Here is a 22856-nt window from a genome sequence, read left to right on the forward strand (position 1 = left end):
CAGGCTTGTGTCAGAGCGATGAGCTCTGCTGCTTGAGCTGACAAAGTGTTAATACAATTTGTTTCGATCACTTCAGTGTCTGTTGTGACTGCGTAAGCGGCCACTAACTCTCCTGTACTTGTTCTCATACATGAACCATCTACATACAATGTTAGGTCCGGATCTGATAAAGGGATATCTGTCAAATCTTGTCTGGGTTTCGTCGTGATAGTAATGACTTCAATACAATCATGTGCTAATGGATCTGTTCTGTTTACTGGCAAAAGTGTGGCAGGATTTAATGTATTACAACGTCTGATTTCTATGTGTGGCTGAAACAATGTTAATTCATAACCGGTGAGTCTTGCTATAGTCAAGTGTTGTGTTTGCGTTCGGTTCAAGAGCACCTCTACTGCGTGTGGTACTTGTACTGTCAATTGATGTCCTAACACTATGGCATCGCTTTGTCTGATTGCTAAAGCTGTTGCTGCCACTGATTTCAGGCACGCAGGAAGAGCCTGAGCTACGGGATCCAATGTACTAGAAAAATAAGCACATGGTTTGTGTGATCCTGCTTGTTCCTGAGTGAGTACTGACAAGGCAGTACCTTCGCGTTCTGTAACAAAGAGTGTAAAATGTTTACTGTAACATGGTGTTGCTAAAACAGGTGCTTGACATAAAGCTTTCTTTAAGCTTTCAAAAGCTTGTGTATGTTCTTGAGTCCAAGGGAGGACAGTCGATGTGGCTGCCTCCTGTGTTGTCAACTGAATGAGTGGTTTTGCTAGAAATGCATATTGAGGGATCCACTGCCTACAGTATGAAGTGAGGCCTATAAAAGCCCGCACCTCCTTTTGTGTCTTAGGTGGTGGCATGTTAGCAATTAACTGGATGCAGTCGTGTGTAAGCTGTCTTCCCTCCTTGGACAGCAAGTGCCCAAGGTAAACAACTTGCTGGACACAGAATTGCAGCTTAGAAGGGGACACTTTGTGCCCCTTGTCGGCTAAGAAATGTAAAACCGTCAGTGATGCTTTTTCACATTCAGGTTCGCTTCGTGCGGTGATCAGCAGATCATCGACGTATTGAAGCAGGGCAGTGTGAGCTGGCATGTGAATACTGTCAAGTTCTCTTTTCAGTGCTTGGCTATAGATGCTGGGGCTTTCTGTGAATCCTTGAGGTGCGCGTGTGAATTTAAAACTTCGTCCATTTAAACTGAATCCGAACAAATATTGGCTTTCCGGATCGATTGGGACGCTAAAGAAAGCGTTCTTGAGATCAATTACAGTAAAGAACGTTGCTTCTGAATCTATGGCCGTTAATAATGAAGAGATATCTGGGACCACGGGGTATTGTGGTACAATGCATTTATTTAATTCTCGCAGATCAATAACTAATCGATATACTGGTGGTGCTTTTGGATCCGTTCTTTTAAGAATCGGAATTATCGGGGAATTACATACATTGGAGTCGGTTTCCACAACCACTCCTTGTGCAATGAGCTCGTCAATGATTTGCAGCAAAGCCACAACAGCATCGGGTGGTAACTTGTATTGTCGCATTCGTGGTAGTACCACTCCTGTTTTTAGTGTGACTCGATATGGTGTAATGTTCATGCAACCAACATCAGTGGGGCCTTGTGCCCATAAATGTGCAGGTAGATTCTGCAGCCGGTGATCCATGTCTCTGGACACGTAGTGACCTTTGAAGTCACGTAAAAATAATCGTACTCCATCCGGAGAACAACATATTATAGCTCCTAGAGCTTTCAATGTTTTTATACCTAACAAGTTTTCTGGACATGATTTAGTAAGCAATAAATCTGTAGTTCGTGTCAATGGACCAACCGTAAGTGGAAGGGGTTGCGATACTTCGTTAATGATAGGCTTTCCTGAGAATCCAAGGGAAATATTCTGTGAGCCTGAGAGGGGTGCCCCTGGAACTTCACTGCGTCGTATAGTTGTTCTGCTTGCCCCTGTATCAAGTAAAAACTTTCTGTCTTCCCCTAATAGTTCACTATGTACATAAGGTCCCTCTTGATCTACAGGAACCTCGATAAGGGGTAAGCCAACTTCCCTCTCTAGGCTATTTCATGTGTATCGCTGATAATCGGGATAATCAGTTTGTGCATACTGGTACATCTGTTGTGTCGTTGCTTGTGTTGCAGCAATAGGCTGCGCTTGTGGTGTTGCTACGGTCTGTTGTGGAGCTTGCCTAGATTGTGCATGCTGAGGGATTTGTGATTGGTTCTGATCCTGTCTAGGTGGACGTGGTCTTTCCTGGGTTTTACCCGTGGCGATATTATGTTTCAGAACTGCACAATCGTGTATATAATGACCTTGTTGTTTACAATAGTTGCATGCCCCTTTCGCCGGACCTGCGGAATCACCCTTTTTGTGACCATCAGCTGGAACTGACTGAGCCACAAGCATTTTCATTTTCGTGTCTTTCATACGTCTTTGTTCATGTTCTTGTTCTTCTCTAATTCTATTGTGATGATATTGTAACATTTGTAACATCTGTGACGGGGTGTTACCTTGCCAGGTACTCTCGAATTTCAATACTCTATTCTTAACTTGCGGTAGGGAATTTTCAACTAATTTTGTCACAAACAGATGTGGATATGACTCGCTACTCGCTTTTATGCCACTATTTATACCAAAACATTTTTCAAATCGGGAATAGAAATCACTAGTGTCTTCATCTTGCTTTTGTTTACAGGCTGAGATTGCACCCCAGTCCTCCTTTTTCGTAGTTAATAAACGTGGCAGTACCTGCACTAGTAATCCTGGTAGCGCTGTAGTCTTTTCCCCAAGCCCTGATCCTGCAGCTCGGGCCTTTTCTTCGTTTTCTAATGCTGTCCAATCTATCTTTTGGTCTCCCACCTCCCATTCCTTTTCTTTGAGTTTCTCGTAAATACCGGCAGGCATTAATACTTTTAATATTTTCATAATGTCGGGGTAGGTATACTCTCCCATGAGTAACATGTCTTTTATCTCACGGTGGAAACCTGCTGGATCCTTGTCATGGCTGGGTACTACTTTCTTCATTTCTAATAATTCAATTTTAGTTATAGGCGTGTACACAAACACGCGTTTAAAGGTATTATCTTCACCTCTGATTGGGTGTACTTCGCGTAAGGGATTCTGTCTATCTATGTGATACATTTTTCTTCCCATAGTGGGAACTGGAACATGTTCTGGGCATACGAAAACTATATACTGGTTTCGAAATTCTAGAATTTCTTTAATTAAATCAGTACCTGAACCTCTCCATTTATTCGTGAGTAATTCTGTCAATATGTCAGGTAGGGGTCCAGGATCGGAGTGTTGGCTTTTATATAGTATAAGGAGGTGTTGAATCATGTATATACCAGCTAAACGCTGTTCGTCTGGGGTAAGGTTCAAAAACGTGTGTGCCAACGCATCATCACTGTATTTCTCAGAACTGTCAGCCCATTGTACTGCTGACCTGGCTAATTCTTGTTCATCCATAGAATCGAGCATATGGTACCCCCTTCGGTCTCGGAGTAGTTTATCAGCGGCTTGGAATAGGTGTTCAGGAGACCTTATATTTAACATAGGGGCTTGACAATTTCTGTTACATTCTGGACGTATCGGACGTATTGGATCATTAAAGCATCTGGTATTATTAAAAGATCTTCCTCTACCTACATAAGCCATTGTCTCTAAGTGTCCTGTGGGCATTTCTGATTCTTCGTCTATATGATTCTTTACGCCATAATTCAATGGCATCTTTCTGTGACTGTCTGGCTTTCTTTTTCCATAATTTTTCTTCTACTCTCATGATGCAATCTGCATCCCAGGTCCCAGCTGCGGGCCACTTCTGACTTTCTGGTAAATCTTTGGTGTAGTCCACCCATAAATCAAGAAATAATACGGCATCTAGGCCATGCTTCTGATACATAAAGTACCCTGGAGTGTCCCTAGGTGGAATGGGAACAGCTTCTTCGAGTACCCCTTTTCTGGTTTTGATCTGTCTTAATTTCGAAAAGAGCGGCATTTTTAGACCTTATTACTTATTCTTGAACACACTTAATACAATAAACACAATAATGAACAATCATTCACACCACAATATGTAGAACGTATTAAAACATTTAACATTTAACAGTTAACGAACAATGATAACTAATAGGAAACTAGTTACTGACATAATACTAACACTAGATAATACTGAATTATATGCAAGACATACTAGATATACTGCTAAACAGTACATATACACTGCTGAAACAGTGCAGACCGGATTTGTGTACCCAAACCCGTCTTGACCGGCACAACCTAATGTGCACGTCTAAATGCCTCCCCGGCAACGGTACTCACCGGGTAGCACGGAACGGAAGGCCTCGGAACTGGACTGAACTGGACCGGACTGGACTCGACTTGACTCGGAACTTCGGAACCTGGTGGGCCTCTGTATACCTCGGATCTTGCTCTCTCAGCTAGGCTCTGGTCGGGATACTTCGCACTTCTCACCGCCTCGTCTGGGTGTTGATCGCAGCCTCAGTCGCCCCCCGCTTGGCCGGAGGGAGATACAGGAAATCCTGCGGGTACGCGTTGTTGTCCGTCCGGCTGTGGCAGGAGACTGGGCCTGCAACGCACCTCCGGCGCGTGAGATGAGAAAGTGTCCCTATTCGGGCGCCAATTTATGTGGTAAATATTTAATTACCTGTACTATTTTTCATGCGGTAAAGTCTAGTAAGAATAACTCAGTAAAAATAAGAGGCAGAATCCGTGGTATTAGAGGTTCTGAAAGGCTTTATTCCTTACAAGGAATTATGGTTCGAACCATAGGCATCAAATTCCATCACCACGAGGGTTCAGGAAGGGAAGGCAATACATTATTGACAAGTAAAGATATTTATATGAAAAGCATTACATTAAGACAGATGCAGGAGGCGTAACAGCTGATAATATAGATAATAATACACATACGTAATGTAAAAAGGCGTAAACATAGGCGTAGACTAGAAACGTCATTAAACATGATGTCACAGGTGGGTGGATCCATAAGAGAATCCTGCAATGTCAGCAGAAATACTTGGCAGAGATGCGTGCGCAGCCGCATGACGTGTGATTGACGTGCAACTAGAGGGTGAAGGGGACTTGACATTTAGCTCTACATGTGGAGACAGAAGTCTGGGGGGTCATGTCAACCTAATCCCAAATCATATCTAATATCTTATGTTTAAAGAACTGTATTATCCAAAAGGAAAGGTCTCTCGGACGGAATCTATTCTATACTGACTGTTAATGCGTGTACAAGCGTCTAAGTGTCTACATGAGATGCGAGGGGGCGGGAATCCTCCATGGTAACAGGGGCTATGAATTACTTGCATGAGGACAGTGAGGCCTGGCCCTTTGCTCGGTAGCTGGAAGAATGTTTACCTAAACTTACTAGACAGGAATGCATCGGATGAGGAGCGGAGCAGATAATCTTGAAGGTGAAATACAGTTTTTGGCAGGCAACAGGCCGGATCAGGCACCGTTAGCCGCGCAGGGAGTAGGACAAAGTTCATGGATACAGATGCGGGCTCGAACTGGAGCTTTCAGAGGCAGAAGGCAGGAAAAGGCTTGATGGCAGAATTCAGGGCCTACTCGCCTGAACTGTAAAACGTGGAAGGTGAACCACATAAAGTCGGTGGCCTTTCATGTTTAGGAACGGAATATCCGACTCGTTCATGGCGGATCTGAAAGAGGACATGTTGACGGTGGACGCACATGTATTTGCGTCTTCATAACTGGAACTGGAGGGAACATACATGTACTTGTAGCATGTACATGGAGCCGTTGGGGTCTAAGATAGGGGACATAATCTGAAAATAAAATTCATATTTCCTCAGTAGTCACCCGTAAGTATCCCAGCGCTAAGATCAGTACAACTGGGGAGTCAGCGGAGGCAGGGAGGGAGGTCGGTTAAGGGAAAAGGTGGGTTTTCAATTGCTTCCTGAACCGTAGGTAATTAGGTTCAGTTCTCAGGAGGTGAGGTAGGGCGTTCCAGAGACGTGCGGTGTGAACCGAGAAGCGTCTTCCTCCTGTTCGTGCCTTCTTCACTCTGGGAGTGACGATAAGATGTTCCTGATCGGAACGGAGGGATCTAGGAGCTTTGTAGGGTTTGATAAATTTTTCCAGGCTTGGGGGGCCATTGTTTTGAAGCAGTCTATGTGCCAGGCAGAGGGCCTTGAACATCACACGTTCTCTCACCGGGAGCCAGTGGAGACGCTTCAGAGCTGGTTTGACCGAAGCTCTGGCAGGGGTGTTAGTGAGGATCCGGGCAGCTGCATTTTGGACCCTTTGTAGTTTGTTCATGGTTGCCTCTGCGGCCCCTAAGTAGATGGAATTACTAAAGTCGAGCCTGGAGAGTATCAGGCCTTGAATCAACAGTTTCTGGGATTTGTGAGGGAGCAGGGGCAAGATCTTTCGAATTGACCTAAGCAGCCCAAAGCACGTCCCGGCTACCTTTTTTGCTTGTGTTACGAATGAGAGGTCCTTATCTAGCCAAACACCCAGGCTTTTTACCTCTGGTTTCGGATCTGGGGGCGGGCCTAAGCTGGGTGGCCAGATGTTTTGTAGTGGAGAGGGTCCCTTTTGACCAAGGAGGAGAATGTCAGTCTTTGAACCGTTAAGTTTCAGAGACGATCTGTTCATCCATCCTTGTATCTGTGTCAGACAGTTGTACAGGTCCGCAGGTTGTTGTCTGGGATGTGAAAGGGACACCACTAACTGTGTGTCGTCAGCATAACTAACGATGCTCACTCCGAACGGAGTAACAACCTCCTCCAATGGGGACATGTAGATGTTAAATAATGTGGGGCTAAGGGAGGAGCCCTGAGGCACGCCACATTGGAGGGGAGTGTCGGAGGAGCGGGTGTTATTCTACCAGATTTGAAAGGAGCGTTGACTCAGAAAGGACGATAGCCAGGACAGGGCAGTTCCTTCAACACCGACACTCATGAGTCGTTGGATAAGAAGTTGGTGATTGACGGTGTCAAAGGCCGCACTCAGGTCGAGGAGGATCACTGCCACTGATCCTCCTTCGTCTAGGAGTGCTCTGGCCTCTTCCACCGCCATGAGGAGGGCGATGTCGGTGCCCTGCCCGGGGCGGAATCCCGTCTGCGAACTTTTTAGACGGTTGTTGTTCTCCAGAAATTGTGAAAGTTTTCTGTTCACAAGCTTTTCCGCGATCTTACTAGTTCCCGGGAAGAGGGAGATTGGTCTGTAATTTGCTAGGTCGGCAGGGTCAAGGGAGGGTTTTTTTAAAAGTGCCTTGACGACTGCCGCCTTCCAGCTGGGAGGGACGACTCCTTGTTTTAGAAATTCACCCCAGTATGTTTCACGCAGTAGCCCAAGAGGCAGAGTAATGTTTAATATCCCTGGATCCCAAAATGGTGTTAATTCACCGGAGGTAGAAGACTTGGTTAGGTTCTTAACAGTTCTACTAAAGGTTGTGAAAATTCAGAGGTAAACAGGGAAATCCCCACATAGACACTTATCAGGAAGATGAGCTCTTGTTCATGTGTAAGGATGTCAAATGACGTGGAAGACAAGGTCAGGATATTCTTTTCAAGTTGGCTTGAGTGTATGACATAGACCTTAGCAAGACAAAATCTGTGCAGAAAAGTTATCACATATTGTTTTATGACAAGGCTATAAAGAGTAGGAGGATTTCAGGAATTAAATTGCCTATTAGGTAAATAATTGGCAGCATACAGAAATAGAAAGATTTAGGCAAATGGGAAGGCAGATGAGCTAAAAAGAAAGATAAAAAAAATCAAAAGTGGGATATACCACAAGGGGAAAGGGAGATCCACCTCTGGGTGCCCCAGATGAAGAGGCAGCACAGAAATTTCCATTGAGAATAGTACCAGGAGGAGGGTTTGTTCATGTCCCATGGAGCAGAAGTGATCTTGCATCATCCGCAAATTATTTCCCAGATCTCAGTGGTACACTCATGTTAAACATTTTGTTAAGATCTCGCAAGTGTTGTGGGTCAATATGAATACCTTCTTTGATGTTGTGGTACCTGGTGATCTCTGGGCTGATGTAAGGTGGCTATCCCATGGCCGGCGAAAGAGCGTCATAGTAATCCGATAACTCAGGCACCATCACCTGAAGTGATGAAAAAGTATGAGCAAGTGATTATGTTTCTGAAGAGGAAGGTTCCTGCAAAGGAGATTGATTGAGTAAAGATCAACAGAACTCCACAAGAATCTAAAGAGACAATGCATTCTCATTATGAGAGGTTGTTGCAGATGTTTAAGCAGCACAGGGGAATGGAAAACTGAGAAGGAAAGGACGTAGGGGGTTTCGTATCTAGATTTGGGATGGGACTGAGACCTGAAATTAGCATGATGATTCTGCAGCATTTGATTTGTTGGCAGAATAAGTCCATTGAAGAAATATTGAGATATGCTAGTTACTGTAGTGAAGAGCTGGATATGAAAGGGAGGCGCTAGAGAGCGCAACGCAAGATGGCCACACTTTAGTGCAGCTCCGCTGGCCAGGCGTTCAAGATCCGTGAAATATCCGTTAATCCACCACCCTTATGATCACAAACTGAGCTACCGTCACGCCACTGAACCCTGAACCTGTTGTGCTTCCTGAAAGGAATTACGGCCGTTTCTGTGTGGTGCTGGCCGCGCGGCGTCGTGTTTCGGGCCACGGCGGTCCTCGACTGCTGCGTCGGCTGCTGGGCCGAGAGCTGTGAGCATAGCACCCTACAAACCAGCAGCCCTGCTGGGACATATTGGAGGAGCAGCTGGCCGGCGGGTGGTGTGACAGAGGCTACGTGCCCCCCGTGTGTGCACCAAGGACTGGGGCGAGCGGCTGGGGCCTGTAGAGCCATATCGCAGTGTGCTGCCTGTGGCGGCCGGGCTTCGTTTGGCCACGGCCGAATAGCGCTGTGGCAGTGTGGCTGGAGCGGGCATGGCCGGGACACACACTGCGGCCATGCGGCTGTTGAAAACAAGAAATTTGCACAGTGGGTACGGAAGAACCGGATGGCGCCACAGCTGGCCTGAACATAAATGCACCATATTACCAGCTCAAGGTAGGCCCCAGCCTAGCTTGGCAGGCGAACACAGGGGTACTCGCTGTACGCTCCCCCCAACTACCCCTCCCGCAGGGCAGTCAACACGCAATACAGGGTCCCACACAGACACAGACCAGAGTCTGGGGGGGAGCACTGGCGGTTGAGCGGCGTGAGAGCATGAACAGAGCTGGGCCTGCTATGTGAGCTGTGCGACCCTATCAGCCCGGAGCACGGCCTCGTGGCCCGGCACCTACTACACCTCCCCCCTACTCTCCAGGCTTCCCATACAGAACTGTCAGGGGGCCGGCCTAGGACTATACACGGCCATCCATCGTAGCCCTATATATATGAGAGAACTGCCCTGAGGGTGTGGAGGAACCGGACCGCGCCGCAGTTTGCCTGAACATAAATGCACGATATTACCGGCTCAAGGTGGGCCCCAGCCTAATGTGACAGAGGCTCACAAGGGTACTCGCTGCACGCTCACCCTTCCTCCCCCTCCTACAGGGCAGTCAATGAGCAATACCGGGTCTTACACAGGCACATACCAGAGTCTGGGGGGGAGCACCAGTGGTTGAGCGGTGTGAGAGTATGGACAGAGCTGGACCAGCCATCTGAGCTGCACGACACTACCAGCCCGTAGCGCAGCCAGGTAGCCCGACGCCTACTACACCTCCACCCTACTCTCCAGGCATCCCATACAGAACTGTTGGGGAGGGCTGGGTCTGGGACTATACACGGCTATCCAGGGCCGGCACTAGGCATGGGCAGTGTGGGCAGCTGCCCAGTGCCTCGTGCTCAGCTAAAAAACAGGGGGCCCGCTTCACTGTGAAAGGCCACACTTTCACAGTTTTTTTTTCTCGCTTTCACAGTTAGCCTCCTGCGCCTCCAGGGCCCCCTGCCCCACACAATCGCATTACAAATGCGATATGTCTTGACCTTGCTGATCAGAGCGTGGTGGCATTCCTGGGGGTGCAGGGGTCGGAGGAAGGCACATAAGATTGAGGCCTCTGTTAAGTACCGGACATTAAAGGCATTTTGTTGCTAGGCGACAGAAGGCCCCTTTGTTTCCAGGACCAGCCAGACACAGGTAAGGAGTGGTGGGTGAGGGGTGGAGGGAGCAGCCAGATCAACTGGCTTTTGTTAACCGTTGCATCACCCATGTGAATCTGCATTTCAAATGGGCCTCAAAGCACTGGAGCAAGCTGCAAGGTCCAGGTGTGGGGGGGCCCCCTTCCATGGGCCTTGTAGCCATTACTCCCTCTTTCCTCTCCTTTAGTTTATTTGTTGCTCCATGGAATTGATCCAAAAAAGAAAAACACTTTTGCTGGAAATGTCTTTGGTAGACATTTTTCTATTCCAAAGTGCAGCCTCAGGATGGAGAGAAATAAAAATAACTAAATAAAGCAAGACAGAGTGGGTCACAAAGTGGCCAGGTTGATTTTATTCAAAGCCAAAACACATTAGCGCCTCTTTCCGGAGGTTGCCAGTGAAGCACTACTTTTGTTATCTCGTCTTTTCTTGAACAACATTATTTCCCCGGGTAGGGAAGTGCACCATTCCTGGATGTACTGAAATACCTGGTTAATTGGTGCACTGGAGAATAAAAGGCATAACGTGGCTCTGTGTTCATGAATGCAGTCTTTTTTAACCATACTGCTTACGTTTTGTAAGGATATAAGTAATGGACATTGAAACGGGTTCCTTCTGTGCCCTGTAGTCATGTCCTTAACTTTTCAGGCAAAAGCACTCACTGATTTCTGAATAATAAGTGCAAAAGCGTTAAAGTAACCATGTTGTTCCTCCTAACATTTAACATGTGTTACTTAATCTTGCATTCCCTGAGTGTTTGCTTTCTCCAGGATGTTGTTACTTTTTTTTAGGCAGCATATTACTCTTGACTAGTGCATAATTTGAACTGAGCCGCATCCAGGTGTTTATAGCGGGGCGCAATTGGGTTGTATTTGAAGGCAGTGCGAATTTCTCCCAGTAGGATGTGGCACCATCGTCGAGCTGATGAATTTGGGACTGCGGAACCAGGCTCAGCCCACCTGACTACTCTTCTGAGGGAGCACATTCCCATGCTAGACCTTAGAAGGCCCCACAAGACTTTAGAAGCCCTGCTGTCTTAGCACCAGCAGGTGGACCCTAGTGGTGGCAAGTTTGGGTTAACCTTGAAGGCCTGTCCACCACAATCCACACTGAAGTTCACCTCCAGTCTTGCAGGCTGGCCTATGAAGCAGCACACCCTAGAGCGACAGTGATTCTGTCACTGAGGGCACAGGACTCTTGAACAGGGAGGCTCTAGGGTGGTGCGACCGGTGAGATTGCACCGAACGCTGACTTCGGGTGGGGTTGTCATGATTGCAAGTATATTATGCTTTTTAAAGCATTTGTTGCCTCCTTCCTGGCCTCCAGCATTTTTGGCCAACAATAAAAATGTCATGATAACTCCGGTAATTGATGTTCTTCCTAGAAAGAGATGGAGTTTGTCAGGTGGAAGTTTTAATTAGTGAAAATGTAGCGCAGAGGGCTAATGTGCTTGCTGCAAAGGAAATGTACCATGCAGATCAAAATGTGCACATAATGTAAATAGGTCAGTGGGTTACTGATTTTGTCAGTGAGATCCTTTTGTTACTTGCATTTTATAAGTCAAAATCCTAACATAGAACAGTGAGATATTAACTGTCATCTTAGAGCAGCATGCAAACTGCAAGGTATAAATTAGAGCATTATGGGCCTCATCTATGAAAAGTGACGCATCGCTGCGTCTAAACAGAGGTGCATCACTTTTCAATGCGCCCTCCTTGCGACATGCTGGATGCGTCATATTTACAGTATGATGCTTCTTGTCGCAAGGAGTTACAGATACTTCAGTATTTCTGACGTATCTGTAGGCGCAAAAATGACGCATTGCTGAAGTGTGTCAGAAACGTGATGCAACTCCATCAACGGGCAAGTCCGATTTCAAATGTGCCTGCATCAGTCTTATGTCTGCTGTGAGGCAGGCGTAAGTTATTGACGCATTTGCGTCCTAGAAGTGACGCAGTGAAATTTCATAGATTTCACTGCGTCACTTCTACAAGGCTTACTTGCATCAGAACGCCCACCCTGCATACATTATACCTGGCACAGGTATAATGTGGCATAGGGGTTTACAAAGTGGAGCATCTACCTAGATGCATCACTTTGCAAATATGCCGCAACATGGCGCATTTTTTATCCTGCTGGTGCGTCACAAAAAGTGACGCACCGGCAGTGCAAAAGTGACGCAAGGACTCATAAATAAGCTCCTATGTTTTTTCCCCAGTCTTTGATTAACCTAATGTTACAGAAAGGGTTCTTTTAGATAGAAATCAATTCTGGTTATTAAAGAGAACCCCCATCCATGGTATTACTTTCTAAATTCAGAGTTTGTGTTTCTCCAGACCAATCACTATTAAACTATACTGCCTACTAGTATGATTGTCATGTGACTCCGACATATTGTAGTCCTTTGTCATATGTAAGATTTCGAATACAATGATTTACACAGGTATGATTGCTTGTTTCTGTGTAATGTGTGTGATATAAAGTGCTCTGACACCCTACACTGGTAAGAGCTGCGCTGTAAATCAAATTAAATGCATCTGAGAGAGACTGTAGGTATGGAGACTTGAGGGGCCCTGTTAAAGAGTGGTAGTGAGGGAATCTGTGGCAGAGGTGGTCATTGGGGGCACAAACAAATGTTGTCACACAGGACTCCACCAGCGCTAAAGCCAGTCACTGCCACTTCCTACAGTTGTAACACCAGATCAAAAACGTTGATTTGGAAAACCCTTGAATATGCAGCATACCTTCAAGTCAATGTATGAATTAGTAGTGGTCTCCATTGTTGTAAGTCTTTTTTTTAGTTATGTACAATCTTTATTTTTTTGCAATGGTGTCTTTTATTTTTGTATTATATGTGTTGTGCTTTTGCACTTAACATAATTCTGGCGAGTAAAGAGCCCACACACAAAAGAGATTGTCCTATGAGTCTTATAAGGTGCGTGTGGAATACTGGTGAGAGGATTTACGTTAAAACAAATTACTAAGTACTAATGCATCCTAAGGTGGAACAATAATGGCACGGAAAGATAACAGAGCCTTTTGAAATGTGCGATAATATCCATGGGGAGAGGGGTTCTCTCTTGTTTAATTTTATATTTTGAATGATCCTGCCCCTTATTACCTCAACAGGATCTCTCCCCTTTATGAGACAGAACTGGAATGTTTATCATGCACTCATCTGGAAACAATCAGTTAACATGGAGTAAAACATTTGCATCTTTGTGAGACCTGCTTCTATCCTTTGCATCCAACGTTACAAATGTAATCCATTTAATACAGTTTTAAAATATATGGAATTATTTCACTTGCATATTTCTTTTTCCTGATATCCACATTAGGTCTCTTCAGTGATGCCAAATAAGATCAATAGTCCTGCGATGTCACTATCTGTAATGTCACTTCTTGTGATGTTACATGCAAATTTGCGGGGCCTCACATCTTGACTTTCGCCCGGGGCCCCAGATGTTCTACGACCGGCCCTGCGGCTATCTATCAGGCCCTATATAAAAGACCATTGCTGCCGACTTAAACTGCGCAAATTGCCCCAATAGACAAAATGGGTAAGCCAGACAGAGGGCAGCCAAGACTGAACTTCGAGACCAAAAAAACACTGCGGCCAGCACAAAGCGACCAGGCAAACTCCGGACAGGATCCTGAGTACCTGCAACCTCGCAGCTGGCGGCAATCTTGAAAGCTATGCAACAGAGCTTGCTATCTATTAACGCCAAGATAGATACACTAAATCAGTACATGGACTTCATGTCAGCCAAACTAGACAAACAGGCCTCCAGGATCTCGGAAGCTAAACACCGACTGTCCACGGTCGAGGATGACATGCAGACCACCACGAACAGGTGTTCGGAAATGGAGAAGCTCCTCAGTGTCATCCAAGCTAAGAATGAAGATTTAGAGGCGCCTTCTCGTCGCAGCAATGTGCGCATAGTGGGCATACCGGAGTCAAAAAATACAGGCAAGATGAAGCTGTATGTAGAGTAAATACTCACTGAGGTGTTAAGCCGGGAAAGCTTCTCATATGTCCTGGTGGTTGAATGCGCCCACAGGACACTAGTGGTGAGACCGCCCCCAGTTGCTCCTCCATGTCCGGTCATCACCAAACTATTAAAATACCAAGACGGAGACACAACACTTCGGATGGCCCGTGAGAAAAAGGATCTACAACATCAAGGCCTGCCAGTTGCATTTATCCGGACTTTACGGCCATGGTGCAAGCGGCGAGAAGAGAGTATCAGGCAGTTAAAAAACAACTACAGAAGGTTAACATAACCTACGTGGTGCTATACCCAGCCAGGCTACAGATTGAGCATGACGGTCAATACAAGATATTCACGTCCATGAGGCAGTGCAGGAATTCCTGAAAAAAGGTCCAAAAACGAAACGCGGTCAACATGCGCAAGCAGCTGAATACTCTGACTAACAACACACATGCATGTTGGGGCCCCTCAGGGGCCTTAGCAAGCGGGGACAAAGTACAGATGAAGGGCCCACATTGTTCGCACACAACTGAAGCAGCTGATGGTGTTTGGGGCTTTCCACGACTGGCCACCTCCTGTTGAGGAGGTTGTTCGAGCTTCTACCAACCATCCAGTGGGTGATCCCCAGCTGAGAAATCTCACTGGGAGGTTTGTTTTCCACGCTTGTGCTCGCCAACTTGATGTGGCGATCGCAAACGAGGAAAGATCTCGCCAGGAGGTGGATTTTCCTCGCTTGCGCTCGCCAACTTGACTTTGGTGAACGCGAGCGAGGAAAAAAACTCCACTCCGCAAAGCGGAGTTTTTCGGAACTCCGCGTAATGTGAAGTGCGGTAAACTCCGCAAACTCCACGAGCGGAGCGGAGCTCACTGCCCAGGGTTACAATTATGATCACAAAGGGGATTCCTGATGTCATCAGGATCTCCTGTTCATAATGGGGAGTATGTCCTAAACTGTTGGAAGTATTGCTGTTGCCTAAATTAATCGCTGTTGTAAGTGTTTGGCACACTGGAGTGAAAATGACTATGTAACGATCGTCAACCATTATGCTGACGAGATTGCATAGTATTCTGCTCATGGATCCAGAACATTTAATAGAGAGTTTTGTAAATTTTTCTGAAAATGAGACCAACTACAACTTCCTATTGGCAGTGGCTGATACGTTGGAAGAAGTGAAAATATTGCAGGAGGAGGTTCCAGTGCAGAACAGCAGGGTTGGGTTAGAGCGGGTTGTGTCAAGAAGGATAATGAAATCTAGGTATCAACAAATGGAAGATATGTGTTGCCAGATAGCTTGTTGTATCCAATGGTTAGACATTTTCATGATCCTATGCACACTGGGAGGGATGTCATGATTAGGTTGTTCCGACAGAATTGGATCAACCCCCGGTTTAGGTTGATGGCTCCTTGAGCCAGCTCCTCCCTCGCTGCATGATCAGCAGGCCTCCCTGACTCTGCCAATCACTTCTCTTTGCTGCCCGCTAGTGTCCCCCCCTTTGCTGCTCCCTGCTTTGAATAATGCTCAGTTGACATACTGCCATTCTACTGTTTTTCCACTGCTTAGCCTCTAAAAGCATTCAGCATTGCAATCGTTGGCATTATTTTTGCTGTTTCACTGTAATCGCTTCATTTCTGTTTGTTACATTGCTGTTAACTGCCTGTATCGCTGTACTTTGTTGTTTTTTCCTGATTCCTGATTTGGGCCAACTCGCCACTCACTTTTTCCCCACTGTTTTTGGCGCTCCTGCTTTCTGCCACCCAGTGCTCCTCCCTTCTCCCAGGACCTACTTAATGGAGGCCGGAGCACATCCGCAGCACCTCTGTGCCAAAGGCAAGCCCATCTGCGCTTGTCCGTGCATATAACTGCACCCAGTGGCAGGAATCCTGGCCCTCCCACTACTCGCAGATACACCCCCGCCAAGCTACGAGCCCTGGACCCTAGACTCTGTAACAAGCACTGCCACACCTCTGCTTGAACCACAGTAGGACCTTTTTCCTGCCGTAACGGTCTCTTTCCCTGCAACACCAGAGCACCTGCAAGCACGATGACAACCACCACCGCACTGACCTCAGCTACTTCAGTACAGTTCACTGACAAAATATCGCCTCTGGAAATATCACCATGCCAAAATATCATCACATAAATAATGTATATGCTATCTTTATAAAGTAAACTACAAAAAGATTGAATTAAATCGTTGTCAATAAAATTGTTGAACAAAATATAGCTTTTTTAACTGTATATACCTATAAGTATTAAACATTAAATATATTACAAAGTAACAGTAATGTAATAAAAATTAAATATATTTAATTAATTTTGAAATAAATATAATTATCATATTTATTCAAAAAATGAAAACGCACATATATATTCATACACTGCATATACTATTCCCACCCCAATTTATACAACAGTAGGAAACATGTTGGACACGCATTGCAACTGTATGGAAAATATTTAATTGCAGAGGGGTAACATTGTCTATTCCCACACCAGTCAGTGCAAGGGTAGGGAACTCATGAGGGGTAAATTTAACTATTTGCACCGCAAACATGCAACAGTAAGATAAGTGTTGGATTGCGAAGGGGTAACATTTATTATTCCCATTCCACTCTATGCAACAATAGGGAAAGTGTTTGATTCTGGAGGGGTAAAATACACTATTCCCACTCCAGTCAGTGCAACAGTAGTGAAAGTGTTGGATTGCTGATAGGTTACATTTATTATTCTCACTCCAGTGTATGCAACAGTAAGGAGAGTCTTGGATTGAGAAGGGGTATCATTTACTATTTCCATCCAGTCAGTGCAACAGTAGGGAAAGTGTTTGTATGAGGAGGGGAAAAATGTACATTTCTCACTACAGTTAGTACAAAAATTATTTATTTATTAATTATAATTAATTTACTTCCCACCCTGTATCCCTATAAACCCAACAACATGATATGGTACTAAAAACCACAAATCAAAATGTAATAACTACTATAATAATACTAATTCATATATGTAAAGTGTGAACATACCACCCCCTTAAGGGTTTCAAGGTGCTAAGGGCCGTTGGCGAGATTATTGCCCAGAGTCACATGATGCTGAGCTTAGCTGCTGCCGGCGATCGAACCGTGAGCCACACGCTCTGGAGTCAGCCACTCTTGCCCCTGTACTACACCTCTCCCTCACCTCTCTTCTAAAACTGTAACTACTATACTACAAAACATAAACAATAATTATACAAAACTATTATAACTTTAACACAACAATTAAAAAAGGATATTATAAACAACTATTTTTTGTAAACAATAGTAATGATTTCGATATGTACAAAATCGATATTACTACCTTAAAATCGATATCCTTGGCAACGATTTTCTTGTAGATGATATTTCTATGTCACCATATTTTAGACACAGTATTTCGGTATGAAGATATTTTGGTTTTGATATTTTGTCTGTATATCCTTCAGTATAACTCCACTGCCTCCTGCTCATTGCACGATCACTCAGTCTTCTATGGACCAGTGTAGTCATAATAAGTCCCTAGGTGTTTCCAATTCTTCAAATTCAGGTTTCAAGTGTGATATGTCCTATGCTACTTCCTCAATTTTCCTACTTTCACCTGTTATATATAAACAACAGACTCTGCCTTTTTCCGTGAGTAAAATGTCTAATGCTAAGCGATTTTGCGAAACCATTGAACATATGGCAATCAGCTCAGTGTTTGCTACTAGCAATGCTCCAGCATTGAGCTCCCTTTTCTACACATTGTGCCTTATTATGTTGTCGGGCAGACTTGCAACACCACCTATTTACAATGTGACTGCACATGGTGTGGTCGCATTCTCCCATTTCTCAATGGGAGCTTGTGTTACGGCCGTAAACCGGCCATAACACAAGATCCTATTGAGATCCTATTGAGAGATGGGAGACTGTTGTCATCCCTGCACCCCGCAGCAGGCACTGCCTGCCACAAGGTGCAGTGATCAACAAGCCTCTGCCCCCCACTTTAGGCGGAAGACACACACGCCTACCGACAGGGTTTCCATGTCGGAAAGGCCGGCATGGAAGCCCTGCAGGAAACCGTGCATCCTAATCCAGAAGGCAGAAACGCCTTCCATTTGGATTACGGGTCAATTCCGACTGGCCAGCGGGCTCCTTGAGCCTGTCGGAAGTCAGCCCGAATGACGTTCTGGTTTCAATTCTTATCGGCTGTAACATAATCAATGATGTCGGTCGTAAGGCCTCCGACCCACAGTTGGAGGCCTTATGACTGACATCGTAATAAGCCCCATGTGTGTCTTTGTGCTGGTGCTATGGTTAACGCATCTACACTATTCACTATCTATCTATCTATACTATTCACATGGTACATTTTAGGATAATGGCTGCATCAAACAGGTTAAATTATTCTGATAAGCGTTAATGCTATCTATGGGTCTATGTGGCATAAAATAATACCAGGGCATGTCCTTTTTTTCCCTTGTTACTGTAGATTCATGCTTTCTATCAAAAGCACTCTATAAAGTATTAAATCACGGTTATTATGATACTGGTGGTCTGACTGATGCTTGTGGGGGGAAGCCCCTCCACCTTTGGCAGGCTCAAGGAGCCAGTCGGGGTGCGGGCAGATCGTAATCTCCAAAATGGAGGTGGAAGCTTGTCTGACTGGCATCGTAACAAGGCTCTAAGTGTTTTTGTCTATATTCATGAGAGTCCATAAGATATTGACATAAGGTAATATGTGACTTCTTATGCTGATGACGGAAAATGAGCGCAGACATAATTGTCCTTGGCTCCCATGGCGTGTGTGTATTCCTGTACTAATCTAAAGTAAACATTTGTTGAGTAATCCTCCCTGTTTTAAACAAAGGAAGCTTTCAATTGCTCTTCATCATTAAGATTTATGTGTGATTTTCTTGTGTTTGTATTTCTAAAACCTGGCTCAGTAAAATCCAACTAGCACTATGGTAATCATTACTGTTATCACGTATATTGTACACATAATATATTTACATCTATTTCTAAGGCAGCACATGTTTTCTCTGGAAAAGATTAAATGTAGTCAAATTCGAGTTCAATATTCAGATTTTGCAAATAGCTGCTTCAAATGATTAGTTTTCAACAATCACTAACCCTGATTTTCTATTAATGTTATCCCTACTATTCTACTGCAGACTCAGGCCTAGGTTGATCTTCTGTAAAATAAAAAAATAGGAATTGATCAATGTCCCTTTTTGTTTTTTGCATATCTTTATTTTAAACTTTATAAAGTCTTTTTGTAAATATACAATTCCTTTTCGTCAAATCGTTTCTCCACCGATGCTTATTGTAATGGTGTCATGGAGGTTCAAATATTTCAGATTTCACATCACACAGATCATCATTTGTGACATTTAGTACACCGTCTAAATAGCAAGACCGCTCAGGTGCTGAATACTTCCCCTAAGGTACTCTTACTCTTTTTAATCTTCTCAGCTGTTGATCTTCTCCGGTATCAATTTCATTGCATGTCTCTGTTTCTTCTGGTATTGTAATTGGAATTTGATCAATTGATGACATTTGTTTCAATCTTCTTTGTTTACCAGTCTGAGGCCATTCAACTTCATGGGTGACTCTTCTCTGTCCAGTGCTTGCTCCTTTACCTGGGTCTTCTTGCTGTACTGATGCTGTTTTGGCTACGTTTTCAAATTGAGGATCAGTCTCTGCTTCTATTTCGTAGGAGAATTCAATGCCACTTGGTGCAACAACAGGTTCTTGAATTGGCACAATTGGTTGTAGTTGTTCACCCCTTTCTTCCCCTTGCTTCAAGTGGAATTCCGGAATCACTGCTCCACTTGGGCTTACAGCTTGTGGTGGTGCAGTCACCAATCCTCTTGATTCAAGATGAAAGATCACAATTTCGTCTTCAGGATTTCTCGCCTTCTTGGTGTGCGACATATACACCCAATTTGGAACTCCGCCACACTTCACAGCAGTATTAGTCACTAAAATGACATGGAAGGGGCCTTTCCACTTTGGCTCCAAGCTATACTTCTGAACTTCAGGATTTTTGATCACAACCCACTCACCAAGAGATTGTGGCACTGTGCTTGGTGTGGATCTTTAGTGGCAGCTGTGAACCTGGTAAGAAACAGAACCCACCACATCATCCATTCCTTTGCAGTAGTCAAGTATCATATCATCTGTGATGTTCAATAATGCATTTGCAGGTACAGCAGGCAGCCTAATTGCCCCTCCCATCAGTATTTCATGGGGAAAAAGACCAGTCTCTTTGTTGGGGCTACCTCGAATACTCATAAGCGTCCGGCCCTTTCAGTGATGTTGAATCACATACTATTGCTAAACGCGACTTAATAGTCTCATTCATCTACTCAACTAAACCAGAAGCTTTAGGTCGATAGCTGCAATATCAGGTACAATTTAAAAAAAGGGATGGGTACCGCTGATCAATGCCTGAACTTGAGCTTACTGATAGGAAAATACACAGCGACGAAAAAGGACTTAATGTTGCTCTCTTTTATGGATCGTATAGCGGTATTCCAGGAATATCTCGTGCTTGACGTATCCATTTTTTTGGAACCGGACATCCAGAGTTCCTCTTCATCATTTTATTTGGAAATCATTGCAAACTCTGCGAGGAACAACATGTCTTACACCTAAAGCAGAGACTCATATAACCAGCTGCTTTCTGCTATCAGTGGGCCAGTTATATTAGGGACACCCTAACCTTGATGACTATTGGATGTCCAGACCTTCAGTCAAATAACTTTCAGTACTTCCATAGGTAGTTTACTAACAAGATTTTAACTGAGACGGATCCCTGAGGAAGGCAAAGCCGAAACGCGCATATTGTGTGTATAATTGACTGCCGGTTCATGTAAATGTTTCTGTGTGTTATCTCTTCCCAAACAAATTCTATTGTTAACCACACTCAGATCAACTCAGTTCAAACGTATTGCAGAGAACAAGCTCAACAACAATGATTGCATTACTTGGTTAGCACTGCTATGTAAACTCAATTCATGATTATCATTTTGTGCCAAGAAATGTATTTTAAATATAGACAGAAAAATGCCTATATAAAATATTTATGACTATTTTTCTATAAATTAAATGATTGAACATCCAATCTCTATATGTCATTGTTTATTGCATGTATCCTGTTCATTAGTTTCTTTGTCGATATTAGCTCTAGTCCATCGCCTTGCCTTGGGCAACCCTTTTTTTTCCATTGCTCTTTTATGGATCATTCAGCAGCATTTGACTGCATTTCACACTTAAAAATGTGTGTCAATTATGAAGGAGATAGGAGTAGAAGATGGAATCATTACTTTTTTTAGATAATTATATAGAGATTCTAATGTTCGGTTTGACAGATATGGTAAATGTACTTATAGTTTTAAAATTGGAAGGTGTGTCAGATAGGGGTGCGTATGAGCCACTTTTTTATTCTCCTTGTATACAAAGAGAGTGGAGACAGTTTTGAAAATGAGGGTGAGGGATACTGCAGATATTGGTTCACGCCCCCTACCCATCCTACTTTACGTGGATGACATACTACTGACTGCAGGGAGAGGGTTTATTGATGGGCTTATTGATGATTACATACTATTTATGCAAGATATGGAGCTATAAGTTAATGAGATGAAACCCTAGACTCTGACTTGTGGGGCGAGACTTAGGAAAAGACCTTCCTTTTTCATTAATGGTATTGAAGTAAGTGAATCACTGTCATTCTCCTATTTGGGGGTCATGCTCAATGGCAATTACACATGAAAGGCTATGCTGTTAAACAGGATATGGATGTTTGAGAAGTCTATTAATGGCTTGTATAGCTTCACAAAAAAACTAGGAGCCAAACCGGTGAGAGAATTGTTAACAATGTATGCCAGTAAATGTGTGGCAATTGCAATTTACAGTGCAGGTATCTAGGGCATGGTGAATGTGCAAGGCATCCAATGGGTTGAAAATGCATTTTTTTTAAATCTACTGGCGGTCCCATAGGTTGCTCTAGGTGTATTTGCCATGATGCACTGGGTGTCCCCTATATTACAGATAAGATTAAGGTGGCCCCTCTTCTACTCTGGCATTCGATTTAGCTATGGGGGAAACAGTTTTAAACAAACTGATATTAAAAGACTGTATGAACCTAGATTATGCTCTGGAGATCCCATGGTTAGCTTATGTAAAATCTTACTGTGAGGAGTTTGGGAGCCCAGAACTCTTTAAGGTGACAGAATCATGTTTGAACATTGATAGGCTCACTCTCAAACAAATTTGTTTAAAGAAGGCCCAGAGCAACACATGGGAGATGGATAGAGTTAAACCTACAGTTTCTGCCTATAAGTTGGTTTCTAGTCAGGAGGGTCCCCAGTTTCACCTGTTCTTAGTCCAGAATGTATAACATTGATTTGTTTTCCCCAGATTTTTTAAAACTTTTTACCAATATTGGTGGGTTATCCTGATAATTGGTACACACTGGCGTCCCTTAGTCCCTGCCCATATGTTGGTGTTTCACCCCAATCAAACTTGCATATTTAATTTCTTTGTAGTTTTTATGACTTACCAACTTTGTATTGCTCCTTTTTAAACTTTTTAAATTTAGATAATACAGACCGGCTGTAATGCTTCTGCAACAATTACATAATCCCCAAGTATGCCGTGCAATGGTCTCTTTTATGTGGCAGATCTTAAAAATTCAGAACTGTGTTACAGTATCATGCTGAGTTAAGAATTAACTGGCACATGCATCA

The sequence above is a fragment of the Triturus cristatus genome, chromosome 6, assembly GCF_964204655.1.
Source record: "Triturus cristatus chromosome 6, aTriCri1.1, whole genome shotgun sequence".
Taxonomy (NCBI): Eukaryota; Metazoa; Chordata; class Amphibia; order Caudata; family Salamandridae; genus Triturus; species Triturus cristatus.